General features: G+C 42.8%; 1 long non-coding RNA gene across 2 annotated transcripts; it reads left to right on the top strand.

Annotated features, from left to right (window-relative positions):
- Nucleotides 1-1,881: 1,881 nt before the first annotated feature.
- LOC135920998 (uncharacterized) lies at nt 1,882-18,710 on the top strand. Of its 2 annotated transcripts, none has more exons than XR_010570405.1 (5): nt 1,882-2,006; nt 6,493-6,675; nt 7,437-7,619; nt 15,021-15,194; nt 18,463-18,710. It is a non-coding gene; the product is annotated as an uncharacterized lncRNA (long non-coding RNA). The 2 variants fall into 2 exon arrangements; XR_010570404.1 differs by having other exon boundaries at nt 1,887-1,999.
- The last annotated feature ends 1,911 nt before the right edge of the window (nt 18,711-20,621 follow it).

Below are 20,621 nucleotides of genomic sequence, written 5' to 3'. Positions count from 1 at the left end.
TGTAATTTACCAAAGTACGTTGACAGGTATGCAGTACTAGACCAACTACTAGAAAGAGCCCCAGCTGAATGGTGCTGTTTCTGCCTATCTTAATCGTCGTGCCTAATTTTTGGGCCTTAACATTGACAGTAAAAGACTCCCGAAGGAATTGTTTAACAAAATTATACGGTAATTTAGAGTATCTAAACGCAGTATATCGTCACGTTGTCAGGATCATGACGAACCAGACAGTGGCAATACGGCGAGACACCGAATCGAAACTATTAGGCAAACCTGCATCCACAAAAGGATTTGCACTCGGGCAGAACTATAGCGACGACCACAGGCGTCGACCGTCGAAGTCTGGCCTAAGAGCCAGAGGTGTGGTCTATATTTAGATGACTTATCGATAATTGCAGTTCAATCGCTGGTGCTCGCTTGCCTTACAGAAGGTGCAACACTATAAGCATAGCACATGGAATCTGCTTACGAAGATCCTCCGACAAGATGGACAAAACTTAGAACCGGTTGCAACAATACTGAATGTTTTGATCCACGTGAGGACGCCTTGCGGCCTGTAATAACTTTAGCAGTTAACTAACTAGTTTAACTAGTTAAATAACTTTAGCAGTTAACTAACTTTAACTTTAACGTAGCAGTAGGTGTAAGAGCGGTGACCAGCAAAAGGATAAACAAAGCGACTGCAAGCACGGAATGCACCAGATGGGGGAGTTTCTTCATAGCAGCAAGGGAGCAAGCCGGCAGTTTAGCGCGAAGTACTGATACACAAAGCTCAATACGAGAAAGTTGAGGCTAAAGGCTTGCCCTTAAGGCGAAGTAACAATTACGTAGGCCTGATAGGTCAATCTCAGGTAAGACAAGTGTCTGTACTCATGATTTCAGGTAAGACGGTATCAGTCAACTTGATAGCGCATTTTCGCGCTTTTCCTACTCTCTGGCGTTCTCTATTATTGGTTATTCGTAATAAAGTGCAATGAAAGCGCATGGCACGCTCCATGCTGCAGCCATGCCCGAGACAGCCAGCTCCTGTAACAGTGTACCTTTCATCGCCATAGCCGAGAGAAAAAGCAGCCTATACTTCACTCCCGAGAACAAGCTTGTATAGAATCATTCATTGAGATAGGTGCCCTCAAATGTGTTCCTATCAAAAAGGCGTCCCTTTCCACTATCACAACTAGGAATCTCCTTTCACCTGTTTTAAGCGATCAACAGCACCAGGCTCTCAAAGCTGACGCTGCTATTTCTGAACGACAACATCTTCTTTGCAATACGCAACACCTACTCTTCGTCAGTTTCAGTCTATACTGATGTAGGCTGTTTTTGCGCAGACTATGTGTGTACGACAGATTCGCACACAAATTATCGAGCGCCAAATTGGCTCTATAGCACAGTCATTAGCACTACCAGCTCCCAAACAGCTAATTTCCTGAGCAGTCTTTCTTGAATCCAAGTAGCGGTTGTGGGCAACTGTCCTTTAACGTACGGAACTGTTAAGGCTAAGGGACTCGCCCAACAGAATGATCGCAGTGATGGTCGCGGCATAATGAATGCAGTGAGAGAGGACGCAGCAAACAAATTTTCTAGCTTTTGATTGTTCTCACAGCAAGCAGACCAGTTCGAAGATAATCACTGGTTTATTTTTTACTTTCAGGCGCAATAGTTCACCGCCTAAGTCCAGCGGCAACCGCAAGCTCGGTGTGCTGCCCCATTTTTGAACAATGTACTGCGTATGTAATGCAAGCACTTTGCAAGCTGCTCACGCATGAACAATTGCCTACGTAAGGTGCATTGTCTATTGCAAATATACCAATCTAAAAGAAGCGCGGCATTACAACATTGAGAACGACTTATTTTTTTAACAATGGTTATACGCATTGGGGTCAGGACTGCGTTACCGCTCCGCCCTTACATAAGAACTTTCGATATCATCGAAGCAAATGCGCAGGAATGAAGCTACTATCTAGCATCCTAGTCTTCCTGTCTGTCGCACAAGCTCATGGTAAGATGTAAGTAGCACGTTAAGTCGCTGGCGGGTAAAAACCTAGATGGCAGCTCTCTCGATATTTTCAAACTATCTTGCCTGATGGTTTGTTGAAGAAGTGTTCATCGTAGAAACAGCCTTAATGTGAGAAAACAGAATTTGCTAGATCGCTATGACAAGCCTCATTCGTACACTACAGATAGAAAATGCTGTGGAGTACAGACACTGCCGTAGATTCATACACGCACAAACGACAATCAAAACTTTCTTTAGAAAACATGCATACTGTTGTGAAAACTGGAATTTTTTAGGACTTTCATTCTCTAGGCACATTTAACCATATAAGCATCGGCTACAAAAGACGCCATGATCAGGACGTCAGAAATTACCTAATCAGTCTAGTAATTTAACGCGGGGTAAACATTAGTACGTCAACGTTGTTGCATACCATTACATTATAATGAAACCATCACGGACAACACTAGAGACTGCAATATGTATGCACTATTGGTAAACAAAATTTCAGCTCATTGCTAGTGAATTCAGTAAGATGCAAGCACATATCTTAAGCCCCGATTTCTGCAAACATTTGTCTATATGTATGACAGGGTTTGGTAAGTGACCAGCGTGTGCGAATGGCGAAAGGGCTATTCAACGCGATGATTGATTCGGGGCTACTAACTGTGTCATGTTTACTGCATCCTTGCATACGAGCGATTTATATTTGCCGCAAAAGTTTCTGCAAGTAAAAGATATGTTTTTGTTCGCTGTTTACTTAGACTAAATTTGCATAGGGTAATTGCTAAATTTCCATCAGGTGCACTTATTCGCGTTGGAACAAGGAAGCACAATGCCTTAGCGTACATGATTACCAATTATTTTTTCCGTTCCTTACTCATAAATGAGAATGCTGTCTAGATGGATAACTCACGTACAGCGATATGTCAAGAAATAAACCGCAATGTAATAAAGCCGTAAGTGAAAACTATCTAGATGTAAGTAGCAATTCAAATTGATAACCTACACACACTAAATCGCCGATTTTTTTTGTTGGTTATAGTTGCAAAAAAGTAAAATTGATTTCAGGAACGCTGCATATCCCTATTTTACTAAACAGAAAACATCAGTGCTCTGAAGAAGTGAAAGCTTCTATGTCCTTATTGTCCTTATCTTTCGTTCAATAACACGAGCTTTCAAAGAAAGAAAAAAAAGAAACATAGCTACACTTTCTTGTTTTTCGTAACAACATCTACCTAATTATTGCTCCTCTATTGTCATTACCGACATGGGGAATCTTGTCAGATATACACAATAAAGTCAATAACTTAAAGAAAATTTGATACATGAGAGGGGCAATGCCGTCGATACTGCAATTTGTCACACACGATTTCTTGTCTCGAAGGCGTAAAGGGAAGTCTGAATGACACAGCAATGAACAAGCCCGAGATTCGTTTAGGTCTCATTGTGTTATTTGCTGCGTAACACGGCTCACAAAACACGTGGTGGGGCTTGTCGGTGATGCACTACTTTTCTTTCTTACGAAATGAATCCAGTGCTACTTTCCCGTCAAGTCTTTCTGTGTTCTCGTCTTAAAAAGTGGTGCTGGATTACTTTCATAAGAAAAAAGAAACATGGCTCACAAACGGTAATTATAGCGCACTCATTGAAACTTAGCCACCATGGCAAGGTGTCGGGCCGGTTAGCTCATTTCAGACCTGCGGAATGTCATAGATCATGTGCCACCACAACAGGTGACAAGGTGATCGTTGTCCCCTACAGCAAGCTTTGGCGAAAAAGTTGGCGGTGTAGTAACTCTTTAGATATATTTGGCCAATTTACTGCTATTGGCGATGTACGTGATTCTGGGTGGGTAATTTATGATAACATATTTTATTAATTATTATTATGAGAGGCCACACATACCCATTGACCAATGTTGACATCAAATTATTTCATAAAGAGCGTCTCATAGCAAGTGACGAGTACGCTGTGACGCAACTTTGAATCAAATAGGTTAGTTTAAGATTGACATATACCCTCACACTCAAGTTGAGGTGAAGGAGGGTCATTGAAGAGTATTTGACCCAAGTTGGCTCTCTCAGCTCAGTAGCCCGACGCTCTGCCAATTTGAATACTGGCTATCCAGGAATTCAAGAAGGCGAGAAAAACAGTCAGGCGCGAACACACTAAAATACGCAGAAACAAAGAACAACCTGGGTGAAGCTCGAAAACATTGCTAACGGAATTAAAATGTAAGACAAGAATAAGGCGGATCGCTTATTTTGCGTCGATCTCATGTCATGTTTGAAAATCCCCTACGCGAAGTCCTCCTGTGACATCTGCCAAACATGAAGCAGGAGATTATTGAGCGGCATGGAGGACAACGATAAAACCTTATGACCACGTCTCCGGCTTCATGTAATGCGTACACCTCACTTCCGAGGCTCATTTGAACATTAAAACACAAAAATAAAGAAAAGGTAGAAGTTCATATAAGGTACAAAAATTTCAAACTATTACGGATAGAGAACTAAACCAGTTGGAAAATGTTGAGAAAAAAATATGAAGAATATATTTTCTATATGTCGTTTGTTGGATACCCCCTTCGCAACAAGTTGAATACGCTACAACTAGAACACAAGGAAAATCGGCATACTTAGGCGCTCCGCTGTGATATGGTCCTAATCACACTACAAGTTTAATAGCGGCCTGCAGCTACCAACAGCTGGACAAACTGCGAGATACTTAGGCTGCAGTAGGTTTCCAATGGAAATGACATCAGTGGTGGCCACGTTTAGGTACCATTACAAATCGCGTAGTCTTAATCACGAGTTTACCAGATTACTGATGGTACAGTCTCCGTGTTCGTAGTTACTGAACCTTTAAAAAACATTTCTCAGAGAGTTTTGCTATCTTTTGCAGTAACAGTTCATGGCTGTTTATGGGATCTGACTCTCTGATAAAGTTAAAGTTCTTGGAGGCTAATGCAAACATTTACAATAGTTTCTCATCAGTGCTCAGTCAAGGCATACTAGTCGAGTCACGATGATGCCTTATGTGATTTTGCTGCAGTCCGAATATGAGCGCTGAAGTCCTGTGCGCATCAGCAGTCATTTTAGCATCGCCTACTTGTGTATTCATCGTTAGGAAATTTATTAGATCGCTATGATCAATCACCTGGACCGTATATTCCAACGGCTCTGTGACTACTTATGCCTTATATTGGGGTCACTATGTTCTGATGAAAATTCTCAGCTACTTAAAACAATAAGCGGGCGATGTGCAGTTGGGCTAAATATGCGACCATCTCGCAAAGTAGAAAAGAAGTTCATACACACCAAACCTCAGTATAGAAAAAGTATTATATAAAATATGAGTCGCCGCTTATATTTTTCACATGTCTTAAAAATTAATTCAAAGATATTACACATTTGTTGAAGAAATTATACTTTCCAATGCTCTTTTACACGTTTGTTAAAGAAATGATACTTTATAATGCTCAATAAAGGTATAATTTCACCAGGTGAGGCACTAAAATACGTCACCGACGAGGTTTAGCAGATGAGTACGCTGAAGGTGAATATCAAATAATAACAGGTGAAAGAGAAATTGCCCTGTAAGAAAGAATATTTATTTGATTGGTAAGATGGAGTAATTTTCTTCACGAAAGGGGGCCTCAGACTACGTTTGTCCGAGAACAACCTATAAACCATTCCCTCAATAGTGAATAATCGTAGGAGCGGAGTGAATCATTCTACTGACTAGGTTCGTACCAATACAAATTTATTGCTCCGAAATAGACTTATTTGTTTCTGAAAAGATCTAAAGCTCTTCCAGGATTTCAAAAAACTTTCTATGAATTGCTAGTGTCGTCTGCCAAAGTGCTACTGCCAAATTTGTGTGAAAAGCTTGCGTATACTACAGTTGGGGCGCGCCATTTTACGCATTAGGGCGCCAATAGCCCGTTACGTGTACTTCTGTAACTTAGAATATGTCACCTACAGAAACTTCACTACTTCATCAACTGGGTGTACGTCCTGCCAGAGCCACCACCTGTGACATCGCTTATACCATTCGCTGGTTATGGACCAAACGTTACAAAGGCATGGTAGTATGTGCTACGCAGACTGGTCGAAACCTACGAACTACCCAAGCAAAACTTTATGTTACCATATTACGTTTAGCATAAAACCAGTATAGGCACATTATCGACAGGTAAAATGGCTATTGTGTCTTTGAAACGACCGCGTTGCTAATCTCTTGAAACTACATGAAACTTTTTCTCAAAAATCTTCTTGGGCTCTACCGCTGAAAAAGAAATTACTTCTCTCTGCTCAATCCATGACTAAGAATGGCTGATTGATAATACTATTTTTTTTAGAAAAGAAGACGCACTTGCCTGCTGAACATTGAACTTTAAACATTCGCAGAAATAATATTGACACTGGACAATGAGATAAAAACAATCTTTTTAATCCCACTCAGACCAATAAAATGGTGTACCGTTTCAGCTTCGTCTAAGAAAATGCACAACAAATGTAAGAAAGAACCATATATTGGCAGCTGTCATCCATTGTATGGTTTATGGTACTACGACCCTAACAGATATTCCTGTAGAGAGCTGACACCAGGCACATGCGCCTCTGGGCGAAATTTGTTCCCCACCCTCAGCGTATGCAAGAAAACATGTATCCGTGAGTACATCCTTTCTTTTCCATTCAAGTTTCATCAAAATTTTTCGTTAGTAGACATTAGGTTTCAATTCGATATCGTGACTAATTCTGCAATACTTAAATGTTATAGCAAATCAGTTGTTCTGATGGTGGTGGAAGGTTCATGAAAAAGAATTCTACTATGCTCTATCACAAAGCTACCAAGGCTACAATCCGTTCCCCAGAGCGGTGGATGTCAGTTTTTTTTTACTTTCATGAGCCTTCTTTTACTTTTGGTGTTCTGCAAATGTGGTAAAGAAGTTCTGGGGACCTGATTTTCCATATTTGGCAAATGGTATATTGGGCAATATGACAAACCAGTTCTGCAGAACGGATTTGCCAAATTCAGCGTCCTTGGGCTTCAACTTGTCGAATGAATTCGACAAAGCTCTGCGATCTGCTGGCCTCCTGGTTAGCCCAGATGATAGAGTGACTGTGCCGGAACAGCTTTGTTCCCGTGTTTGATCCCTGCACCAAGGCAAGGTTTTCGCCACGTTCGAAAGCTTATTTTCGAAAAGTCCCTATTGATTTTCTTTCTAGCTCCATGCTATAATGTAAATGACAGAACGTTCATTTTCATATGTAACTCCTACAAAAACCAAACCATTTTGTAGGTAATAAGAACATGTACCATTATAGTTTGGAGATTTCTTATATCATTCACTATGAATGATATTTAGCGAAAATAACTGTCTAGTATTTAAAAAAATTCTCGTCTTTAATATACCTTGGTAATGTTTCAGCGCTAACACTGGCGAAAGCAAAAATATGCCTGAAGCTACCCATTGAGGGCCCGTGTGGACCGCTGTATGTCTCTTGGTACTATGATAATGCAAATCACTATTGCAAAATGTTCAACCGCACCATCTGCGGTGGTGGTGGGAACGATTTTGTGACGGAAGAGAAGTGCCAAGCTATATGCCTGCGTAAGTATAAGTTGAATGGCAAATAGCGCCGGAAGCAGTCAGCAATCTTTTTGGTGCCGAATACACTTACTTTAGTGAGCTGAAAGTGTTATTACAAGCCTGAACAGATATTATTGTGTCCATGTATATTATACAATCCTTAGGTATGCTGGCACACACATTTCTTGGGCAGTTGTTTCGTGTATGCTATGCATGTGAGTTTTCACTGTCAATTTACTGCTAACATTAGCTAGGGGTAATAAAGCGAGATTGAGCACTCTGCTAATTACGGGCATCTTATCGTGTAAAAACAAACAGATTACTTCGAGCATATAGCTACCTTCCATGCTCTCCATTCCTATTTTTGTTAACTTTAACCCTTCAGTCATCTTTTCAGTTGGCCCTTCGCCAGTATAGGAATGATAATGTTATAACATTGCGCTACAAAATAGTGGGTCACACATGCGTTCATGATAATATTGTTTCATGCGCGCTATATTTAAGTAAGACACGCGACGTTGGAATCGAACATTTCACAGGAATTCGCTTTTTCAAAAAATTGGATTTTTATTCTTGCGCTGAAATAGAAGGCGCTATATGATAGCACGAACTTGTCGCGAGAATGAAAATGCCACGAAGTGATTAACTAAGATGGAAGATGTGCTGCCTTTGTGTTTTGTAAGCATACGATGTGGAAAATTCACTTTCAAGAAATCGCACCGCTCCAACCTTTTCAATCACAAGAAAGAAAAAAAAACTCTGACGATACCTAGTGAAACCCCCACAGCTGAAGCACACGAGTGGTCGTGCCCTTACAACGAAGCTTGTGAACCAGGCATAAGCATCATTTTCATTCGGTGCTGCCACAGTGCTGGGCCTTGAGTAAATTTTTGATCTCACAACCTCCAATTATGAACTCAATTGAAATTGTACTTGTGCGCTTTGCTCCATATGGACCCTCTCGATGTAGAGATTCTGTAGTCTATGGAAATCAGAGATGAAGCAATGAATGCAACATTGCTTCACAGAAGAACAATTAGGCAGTTCTAATTTTCATTTATGTGTCTCTCCATACAATGCAGCATGCACTGTGTACCCATTCAGACTAACACAAGATTCACTTCGCTTACACTGGCAACTTATCGAATCCTATAACTTTGTGGTGATGGTGGTCGTGTTGCAAACACTTTGAGAACACCGGAAAACTCAAATACGAATGTAAGCATTAGAGATCAATTTCGCTAATTCAGGAATTACATTGCTATATACACTGCTAATTGGGCAGGCATACTGAGCCCTAGTGCAATGCAGCTGACAGTCTTCTAAATCAGTGGTTTTTCGAACATTCAGTATAGCACAAGGTCGCGTCTACCGCTTGAGCGCATTACTACCGGTGGCTTCTGTGACAGACGTGCTTAGGCGAAGAAAGCTGTGCAACTAACTTTAAAGCCATGTTTGAGGTCTCACATCACTTGCAGTGGTGACGACGTGTAACACTTCAGTAATGAGGGATAATCTGTCGAGCCGCCTCACCATCTCTAGTAAAACTGTACGACCTATCGTTTACCATTTTCGCAGGCCGGCACAGCAGACGCTCGTTTGAAAAAATGACTATAATTTGCAGTTAATAATATTGAAGGGCATGATAAGTGTACGCTGCCTAACCAAGACAATGATCCGACACGCTGTGTGCAGGCGCTGTATTGCAAGTGCTTCTGTTGAAAAAGGGCTCCTCTAGCGTCTTGCAAGTCATAATTTGGCGCCCACAAGAAACAGCAAGTTGCTGCTCCTGCAAGAGATCTGAACACTACGTACAAGATTTTACGTCTTCCAACGTGTGTCTCACAATGCGAGAGGAAGACAATACGCCTCCTCTGGCTTCGATACCACAATGCGCAGTTTTGCTGCATCTATAGAGCGCATGTAGCATCTGATTGTCGTGAACAAATTGCTCACATTTGAGCTAACCTCCGACATTCCTCGTCACTTTGTCAGTACGTTCCTGCAGAAACACACCCGTCTCAAACAGTTGTTTGCGAGGCAAGAAGGATCTTGCACGTGACAGTCATGAAAAGCCCCATCCACTGCCCAAAATAGCGTCTTCATTCACACATTTTGAGTCTGGTCTGTTTCAAAGAACATTTTTACAATAAAAGTAGGTAGCACCGAGGCCATGTAATGCAGATATTTATACACCAGAACATCTCCGCTAGCTAGAAAATGGCTGGTGCGGATTAGGCGGTTTTGGGTATGTGCATTCACCACCGGGCTGCCTAGCCAAGTTCCCAAAGTAAAAAAAAATCACCGACCAAGTACTCTTTACAGATGGTTAACCAGCAAAGCTTAAACGTGTGGCCCCGGTGTTTATCGCTGGGTTAATCTCGATGGTTCATTATATGACGCCTTGGTAGTCTGCCGGATCCTCGGTAGGCAGTTGCTCGTGGCGTTGATGATCGAAAGCTGCCTGCTCCTAAGGCGTACGTATGACGCGTGGCCTACACATTTCGGAGCTTGAGAGAAAGTGCTGCGCACGCACTCGGCTGCGTCGGAGAGCAACGACGTCACTATTGGGGCAGCTAATCGAAGACCACTTAACACAAGGCCGTTCCACTCCGATCCATGGCGTCATATCAGCTGGCCAGACTGCCATAGACTCTAATTTGAATGCTGCGAAGAAGGCAAAAGTTATTTTGACGTCACTGCTTTCATCCCGCTAGCCTTGTCAATAGAAATTTGGGGCCAGGTAGCACGACGTCATGGATCGGAGTAAACAGGTCTTGTGCTATCTAGGTCGTGTTGACTAATCGCGGGCCTCTCTTTCTCTCACATCTTTTTTCGCGCATGTAGGCGGGGTTGTGCCAGAGCTTTTGGCGTACAGGCGGCCGACAGACAGACGGCCACACGGATGAGCGAATCGGCTAGCCATAAGCAGCTTCGTTGCAAAATAGTTCGCCTGATTTTGCGCAGATAGTTTGTCAGCTCAGAGCGCACAATAAAGGCAGTCGAGAGCCTCAAACCTCAATGATCGCCTCAAACAATTGCAGGAGTGTCGGCTAATCTCTAACTGAATTCTTTGGACTGGTTGGATTCAGGCCATTTCACGCGCAAGCGCATGGGCCCCGTCTGTGAAATCAGTGACATTATGCGCGTAGCCGCGAGGGAAGCGAGTGCCAGCGAAGGTAAGGAGGAGCGTACTAAGTGTGCGGCAAAGCAACATCACCTAGAGCAAAATTCTTGGTAGTCTTGAGCGAAATGGGAAGTGAGGGAGAAGGTGGAGTGTCGAGGAAGAGTAGGGTAAGCGCAGGCACACTGGGTTGACCTTCTCTGCCAGTAGCTACGGGTTCTGTGTGCGCTATGTATATATCTGGTTTGTCGCGTCTTCGAGAGGCCGAACGTAGAGCGAGAAGAAAGGAGCAGCGACGCAAGCGGCGGCAGGCCGAGGGCGACGTGAGAAGCCGATGTAATTTCCAACTGCCGAGCACGAACTGAACAAGTCCATCAAAAGACCCTCGCTTGGCATACCCACTAGGCTATATAAAAAGAAAAAAGGTGAAGAGGAAAAAAGAATGGTGTGAATAGTGCGTTGCCAAATTGCTTGAAATAAGAAAGACTGTGCATTTACTTGCAGTGTCTTACCATCTTTCTCAATGGTAGTTCATAAAAATCAAGAAATGGAAGTAAAAAACACAAAATAAATAATAATCCTTGAAAGAACTGCCATAGTTACGCAAAACGAAAGCCTTTTTAAACGTATTGGGCGCGATGCACAGAATTGGAAAAGCACCCATATGCTTTCGCGTAACTCGATTCACGAAGTGAAACGTCCCTAACTTTTTTGATGGACCTTTGAAGCATCATGCAGTAGGAAGAAATTTTTGATCTCCAACTACATGGGTAAGCGGCTTACATGCGAGTCAGCTGCCGCTGCTTGAGAAGAATACAATGGCGCCAAACTTTCTTTTGAACTCCTGGGATTTCTAGTGTTACAAGAAAATAGAGGTTGATAAATCATTCCCCGTACACTGAGTTCAGCTTAAGAGAACACAGTATGTACCTCGTTGTGCTGCCGCTGGAAGAGAATAAGAAAAATCATTTGGTGCGAAGCAACAGCGAAGGCCTTCTATGGTTGCGTTAGTCTGGTTCGATTACTCCCGAAAGGCGAAGGCAATTTCTCGAAGTACGATGATGTTTTCCTTCAGTACCTTATACACAATCATGCTGTAAGTTATACTAAAAAAATCTATCAGAAAATGCCTCCATTATATACCCCGCCAATAACTTTTCAGGGTGAACAAATTTGCAACGAAACAGAGAGACTTGTTTCGTGCCTTATTATCAATAAACACAATTTCTTATAATGACGTCTCGATAAAGGTATCCACCTAAACCCAGAGTTGTTCCATTTTTTGCTTCAATTGGGAACGCAACTGCGGAACCAGCTGCGGACATAGAGAAAGCATTCTTGCAAGTTGGCGTTCAATCAAAGAACAACAATACCTACCGTCAGACATGGTAGAAGTCATTGTCAACGAGCCCTAGTTATGATGAATTGGGAGAATGGGAAATAAAATGAGTTTCACTCCGGGCAGCACAAGGCCTATTTCTGTTAGCCACGACAGTAAAGTATCACTTAGCACAGTGAACGACCTCGTAGTCGATATCGCTGGCTTTCTGCGCCGTTGTTCCTATGTAGACAATCTAAACAGAAGAACCTGAACAAAATAACCTGCAATGAACACTTGCCTAACCTCAAGAAACAATGAACAATGCTGGGATGGAGGTGAGAACAATTGCGTGCGAATTTCGCAGTTCTCGAGAATTGCTTTAACACTAGAAAGTAAGAACTTAGTGTTGAGCTATACGGAGTGCCTATTCATGCCACATGGCAACGGAAAATATTAGGTATGAGGGTTGGCGACCATTGTTTACACCTGCATGAGTCTTCTATCAATTATACTGACAGCACGAAACTGAGACAAAGCACATTGTGCTAAAAGCCACTCCGTATCGTTGAAATCCTAGGGTCGCTTGTGTCTGACAAGTCAACATCATCAAAATATTTCTCCGAAGGCTGTGTTGAGTGAACATACATTAGAATTTCCTGTTTTTTGGATGACTCCAAGATTTTGATGTATAGCGCAGAATTTTAGTGAAGATACTAACTTTATCGTGGCTGCGATATATTTAGACAAGCGAAAAATATTGGTAAGAAGATCATGCCCAAAATCTCTGGTTTTCGCATCGCGTGTATTGAAATGTGACATTTCGGTTAAAGGTTGACGCTGTGGCACCTGAAGGGCCAACTATAATAACATAATGAAACACGAGTGCGTCTCCTACATAAACCTTGACATATCTGTCCATCAGGAGCAGCAGAATCAGCTCTCAGGAGGCCCAAAAATGACTCGCAGCTAGCTTAGCATAATTAGCCTTTCGACCTGACTAAGGTTCCACACAAGCAGGATGCTGAAAATGACGATGTGATATCCTAGTGGGCCCCCAGAGCAAGCATTTAATGCTAGTGAAGTGGTCAACCATTAGACAAGATGTAATGCTTCTGTGTTCTCTTTTTATAAGATTCGGTGTCTACAAGAATTGTGAGTATAAGTTAGTTAGCGTACACAAAACATAGTTTCTACCAGACTGCGCAATTTGGTTTACGGTGTTTAAAACATTTCCATGGCTATTTAAAACAAAGGTACCTTTACGTATGCGACATAAACTTTTGTAACGAAATTACATAATTTTGTTAGCTCGGGCACTGCGAATGGCTGTCTTGAGCCCCAACTCTGAATGAGTGCGGGCACATTTATGTGATATTCAGTAGAGCGCCTCGGTAATGCCAAAAAGTTTCGGACAGATATGCAGGCGCTAATTGAAACGTTTGTTTAAAGAGCTTGGTTATCATGGTGGTCGCTAGTACAGCTGCAATGCGAATAGGCTTCATGTTATTTGGGAAGTTCGATGCACTTTAGAGAGTTTTAAAAGCAGGTGCCATGGTGAACGCAAGTTCCTTTTTTGTCTACACTGTTGCTATCAGCCAGCTGACACACACCGTTTGCCCCAAAGGTAACTGAAAGTATCAATAACAAGTTGCGCTGCTACACCCTCAAGACTACATAGAAGACAAATTTCACGACATGGTTATTTTTGGCAAAAGGTTTTGCTCATGCAAGCATTCTCTTCAGATAACGAAAAACAATTGAGCAGTTTTAGTTGAAACTAATATCCGCAGCGCTTGCGTAAGGCTATTAGGGTGCAGTGTTTCCTTGCTGGCTTGAAAACAAATGATCTATATGTTGGAATAAGATATACATTCTCAACGCATCCTTGTTAAGGTGGTAGCGTAGCATGCATGACCCAAAGCCCCACGAACAAGTGTGCGCGAAATTCGCTCTTCCTCAATTGGATATGCAAGGAAGAAAAATTCCTTGTTAGATGCATTACATCATGAAAACTTTAGTGCCTGCGTTTAACTGTCGTGGCAGATTGAGTACCATCAAGGCGGAAGCTTGGGCTGCAGTTAGGTCTACATCAGCAGCGCTAAAACTGGGGAAGAGATAAGGAAAGTAACGGGTCCTACGTCTTCCGTCTGCTCCACATCACTGCCCACACATCGTAGTTCCCAAATATTGAGAATATTAACTGAATGTTTGTCTTTTCTACGTACACGTTTGTTTAGTCTTCGCGTCCGAAAGGTTAGTATTGTATGGCGAATTACAGCAACATTAACACTCCTAATTACCTTCCTAGAGAATGGGATTTTCTATTTGTTGCGACGCAACGCGCACACTGGAAACTCTCCTTCACTAAGGATGCACTAACACATTACTGGCATCTTTGTACTGCCATGCACTTGCTTTGTGAAGGTCTCTGAGGTGATCTGCCGCCCTGCCGATGCTGTGGTGGCTACTCTACCAAAACTCATGTCCTCTGGTCCTGTCCCTACACGCCACTCATCGCCCTATTCCGAGCTGAGCTCCATGTCTAATCCTACAGCTTAAGTAGGTGAACTGAAAAAATGAGAGTGCATGAGGGATTTCATTGTCACCACGCTGGAAAACGTGGTGAGTGAAACTGCAGACTATGGATCTGACTGTGTTACCTTCCTGGATAAATATTGCGCTTTATTCTCTCGCGTTTGCACACGACTGGTGATCTACTTCTCTCTCTGCTTCTTTCAGTCTTTTCACCCCGTTAGCTGTTACCCCAGTGCGGTGTAGTAAACAGGACCTTTCTTTGGTTAGCCATGCAGCCTCTCCTTGTCGTTCGCTCTTTCTTCCTTGGCTGAAGGGGAATTATGTTCTGTTATAGTCGATAATAGCGAGGCAAGACAACTATTACTATTTTATTTCCGGTCAATTCTATTTAGTAAATCATGAATGCGGAAATAGTGTGAGTGATTTTATTCCTTATTTACAGACAAGAACAAACCTTTGTGCAGCTTGCGGCCCAGTCCAGGAAAGTGCTTGGGAAGCACACTACAGTGGTATTTTGACGACGTCAGCAACAGCTGTCGTAAGTTCGCAGGTGATCTCTGTGGCAAAAACGACAATTCATTTTCATCGAAGCGGAATTGCATGGAAAGATGCAGCTGTAAGTCCACACTGTTTTGGCATACCCTGCAAAAACAGCTACGCTTTTCTGACATAAACACCGGCAACTCTCTGGTAACTGTACATGATTACAAAGCCACAACCTATGCAGTAATAAAAACCTGTCTTAACTGTTACCTTAGTGAGAAGGACTCGCAGAGTGCAGCCTTATTTCCATAGGTGAACTTTATAGAAACATTTCAGGAAAGAGGGGAATCGAAATTTTTTCTACAAATCAATTCACTCATTAAGTTTCTTCCAACGTTACCAGAGATACGTCTAGAGCTAGAGCTTGAAGCTACTTGGCTTCTTGGTTGTATTCGCGAATTGTCCTCTCCAAGAGCAGGTGCAAGTGGAAGTCGTTGACCAAGGAACCAACTGGTATTTAATAATTCAGCTTTCAGAAAAAGAACAACCACGCCTCAGTTCAACTACTCGGCGAAAATATTTCCACAAACTTGGCGAAAGCGGCCATTCTCCTCAAGCACTGCACCACAAACATTGGACCTAATATGGTGCATGACACAGAGATGCGCCATGCGACACAAAGCAGGCTCTCCCTTGATCGCATGCGCCATCGACTTATCAGGCCTAAGACACGCAAGCTCCGAAGCACCACGTGACCAGATTGCCGCGCTCAGAGCTGTGTCATCATGTAGTGGGAGGGGCATGTCGGTTGTTGTGGCGAGCGACGGGCGGAATCTCGGCAATACGCACAAGCTTCTGAACAACTGTTTCTGACTCCAAAGGTTGCACTGAACAAAAAAAACGCCACTTATCTCTACATAACAGAAGACTTAACTGTGTTGAAAGAGGTAGAAAATATTTATATATAACATTATTGCTTCACTGCTGTTGTGATATGGAAGCGCGTGCAAACAAGAAAGCTTACTTGTTTTGGTATTTCAACACTTTAAAGAAAATTTCTTTTGTATGGCTTCATAAATTACCGGTGCAAGTTGAAAAAACACTTCAGTGCCTTTGAACTATTCCGTAATTATAAGCATGAGCTGTAGTATACATTAATACACTGTTGAAAAATTGCAGCTCGTAATGAGGACAATCAATTTTCACACACTTGGGGTTGACGCTTACGTACTATTTAGGTGTGGGTAAACGCAGAATGAATTCCAAGCAAACCAGAGCTCTCATAATGACCCCCAAAAATATTGCGCAGTCCCTGTTGGTTATTCAGCGAACATGGTACAAAAAATTCAAGCAACAACCACTAAGCACTCATCAAGGAGGCCAACCCAAACGTATGCTTACGTGACTGTGTCCTTTTTATCTTTTATCCCTTCTAATATCTTTGTTAAAGTTCTTCCGAAAGATCTCGCGGAAGCTGTTACAATGGCAATTATGTAATTATTTTTAGAAGTTATGGCGTCAAGAAAAAATCCAGGGAAGGAATAATGAAATGAGTGACTCCGATACTCGCGGCAAAATACGTCCCATCTCATATTCGCGCAGACCTCGACAAACACCCCAAATTTTAACACCCGCCGATCGGCCATTAAGATTGTGTGCTGCAATATTGAACATTCACAGGCCGAATCCCAATCATGTAAAAAATAATGACCGTCGCAAAACATACTTGCATACAGGCGCGTACAAACAATACATGCAAAATCATACATAGAGTTTAGCTACTTGCACTACGGTGGGGGGGATTCCATTGCTATTTGGCCAACCACCACCTACTTCCCATCCCACCCGGACGGTATGGTACGGCGTTGTAGAACACTGTCACCATGCGGCGGCTTCGTTTATAGTGAGTCAGCGGGCTGCTCCAATGCCGCAATTTTGTCGGTACTTGGGTCCCCGCTGGCACGTGGCCTCTGTGGGCATTCACATGACGGAAATTCGTGCAGCATAAAGCCATCGCATGGTGCACTAATTATCCTTCTTTGGCCATCCGCAACCCTTTCTTCATCACTGACCTGCGTGTACTTCAGTTAGAAGGGACATCATTTTTGGATCTCTCGAAGTGCGTGACCCTTCTAGACGGATCCTAATAAGATACATCTCTGTCGTGCTCACCGACGATGATCTGACCATTTTGTGTAATCCTATTTGCTTTTATTGTGAAAAAATTCCCCGACCATTACGATACTCCAAAATGCGAAATTTGAGCGCAGCTCAATACGTATTCTCATGTCGCAATATATTGAGGCAAAGAAGTTGATAGAGACTAGTAGCAGAGTCGACTTTCGTCGAATATCTAATCTGCCGGTCAAACGCGACATGGCTCGTCGAAGTACCCAGTGCAATCATTGATGTCGCGTGGCTTCCAGAACGTACTACACACTTCGCGTCGCGCGTACAATCAGATTACAAAACAATCGCAAACCATGACAATTGAAACAAGTGCAAACGAATGTAAACCGAGCAAACCAAACACGCGCGAGCGAGAGCTGACGCGGGCATACGATACTACGAAACGAGCGGACCGGCTCAGACCAGTTACGAGCCCGCATGGAGATGAACACATCATAATTGGATTTATCCGCTCTTTTTGCACATGCGCGAGGAGCAGTGATTGTGAGAGAGAAAGGCGGGGACTTTAGGTCCTTGAGATTTCTCTTCGCCTAGGTACTTACTACGGGGACGTCGCTCGAAGTCATCGCTCGCAAGGGGTACGAATTGTAGGCGACGAGCGAACGCGACAGCCATCTCCATCGCGTCGCTTGTCGCTGTCGCGCGCAAGATCGCTTGCATGGGGTTTATACTTTACGCCACCGATGCCACTTGCGCCAACGCTCAACATATTTTAGAGCTACGCTCTAAAAATGTATTTCATGCAAACTCTCATCATGAACGTCTTCTATGGAAGCGTCAATTAAGGTGTTTTATGCTGGGGCACGGAATGCTTTTCCTCTGGTTTAGAACTGCTGAACGTGATCACAAAATGGTGCATTGGAACACGGCGCGGAATAGTCGCCTGACCCGGCACCCTCTGGTGCTGATAAGGTAGATTTCCCGGTGGCCGATTGGGGCACAAGTAGCGTGCTTTATGGTAAGCGGCATGTTACCGAATAATTTTCATGATGGATGAATTCGCATTAAAAGCACGCAGTTGCCATCAGCAGAATGATAAGAAGTTTGCATGCGATGACCGGCCAGAGCATTCTTGATGCAATATGTGCCGATTGGTTGTTTCAAAATGTTTTTGACAGTAGGTTCATTGGTAAACGGGTGGCTTTCTTGAAACGGGAGATAACTGGTGATGCGCCTCACTGTGATCGCATTTCTTCTGGTCTACTCCACAGATGTGAAAGCTGCGACGGGTTCCATAACTGTCGCACACACGATGCAGAATACGCTGCCGAGACTGAATAAAAGTGCCTAATCTACCGTCCCAAGCCTTGCACTTACTACCTGATCTGGACGATTGGACCCCATGCTCTAATCAGAAGGCTTCAGTCTATGAGGACTACATTAAATGCATGACATCATTACTGTGCTCAATGTAAAATTGTTCGGTTTTAAAGGTCATCTCGTTTTAAATACCATTAAAGGCTGCACATATTCACTTTGTCTTTATTTCCTTTATCATACAGTCTCTTTCAGTGAAAGAGAAACCATGCAAACTGGGCAGACCGAGAAAGTTAAGCTTTTGTACTTTAACTTTCGGTTTTCATTATCTGGCATCCAGCATGATTGATACTGGGGAGGCTCACCTACTCAAAAGACCAAAAATCAGCACAGGAGCGGGAAAGTTAGCGCAACGTAGTTTTGCGTGATCCGGAACGTATCAGCGTGATTTCTGAGAAGAAAAAAAATCCGAAGAGTCAACGAGACCCTCTTGTACATGCTTGCAGATGAGTCCTTGCCCGAGAAGTTCTGTTCAAGTTTTGGTAAGCGCAGAACTGTTAATACCTGCGATTACATAACTGAAGTTTTAAACAAGCCTAGGCTCACTGCTGGAAACTACTCTCGTTTGCTACCGCTAATTAAAAAATCTTTCCCACAAAGATTCCTTCATACGGTTTGCGGAAGCATGCCTTGAATAGATAGAACACTTTTATGAGCAGAGCGCCACATATTTTACCTTTTTAGTCTACTTTATGGGAATACAATAAATAATTCATCACTTGTAACTCTGAAGCAGAAAAAAATTTGGAAAAGATGATGAGGAAGACGGGAAAGAATGGTTTATAAATGTACTTTCTGGAATGATGCCAGTAATAGACATGACTGGCAACGTGACACCAAAACTCCACCCCTTTTCGCTTTTACACAAACGCTAATGTAAGCGCCAGTCTTCATCTTATCGAGGAACTAACCAGCCAATCAGCGAAAAAAGCAATACGTTATTGCCTTAGCAAACTAACGCTAAATCTCAGTCTCTTTGCAAATGAATTTTCCGGAAGATCGGGCGAGAGAGAAAAAGTGTCTGAAGATGAGGATTCCCATACACCCTGGATTGTAGCCCGGACGTACTAAGGAAACGCATAGAGGTTTCAAAAGGAAAAGCCTATGCAGCTGAAAAAAACGCACCTTAGGTCGGTGCTAGAACCTAGAACCAGTGCCTTCCTGAGCGGTCACCCTTTACCGTGGCAAGATGACCACCCTGCTAATGTGGTCTGGTAAGGTGGAGGGGTCTGGTAGAAAACAGTGTTCGTCAGCAATTTTTTTTCGAAATCTTTTGAAAGTAACGAACGAAAGAGGCAACTAGCAATATTGATATGTCCGAAGAAATTCCCAACGTGTTTTTTTTCCTACCCATTACCATTCATTTCTCCTTTTTTGGATATTCCTTATCGGAGTTCCAGCGTAGGCTCCACCACAGAACGTTACGAAAGCGTTACCAGGCTACACTTGGCCTTCGAATAAGTACACCCATGCCGGGTGACGTGACCAAATTATTGGAACCTTTGGACGCACTGACAATTCGACCACACGCAAAAATGGTTCTCGCGAATTATTCACACTGCGCGTAAACAGGAATATTTGGACAGGCTTTTACGCAACGAGAAGATTGAAGGGATTGGTCTTGGTTTTCGCTTTTACCATGTTACCTTGCCTGTGAAATGTTCGAGGTGTTTGTTAGAATTCATTGCTAGATAACAAATGGGAAATTCTAAATATCAGCGCACGTTCTGCTGTTGTTTGACAGCCTTAAAGGCGAAGTTGTTTAATAAAAAAAATGGCACATCCAAGACGACTTTCGCGGTTACCGCCTCTGAGCCATTCGTTTTGCTTACGTCTTTACATATTTGCGATATCCGCACAACACTATATATTCACTTGAAGCCAATAGGATGGCCCATATGTTTTGTACACAAGTACCTGTGAAAAGGTGCTTCTTTTAATACCTTTCGATCTTTGCTCCGAGAACCCGCCCCCTTTATCCACCCCAAATTTACTAGCAGAGTGACAATTCCTATAGAAACTATTGTGTTGGATATTTCACGTTACGCTGCGC

Source organism: Dermacentor albipictus, chromosome 7, assembly GCF_038994185.2.
Source record: "Dermacentor albipictus isolate Rhodes 1998 colony chromosome 7, USDA_Dalb.pri_finalv2, whole genome shotgun sequence".
Classification (NCBI taxonomy): domain Eukaryota; kingdom Metazoa; phylum Arthropoda; class Arachnida; order Ixodida; family Ixodidae; genus Dermacentor; species Dermacentor albipictus.
The sequence above is the reverse complement of the archived record's forward strand: the minus strand, read 5'-3'. Positions and strand labels throughout refer to the sequence as shown.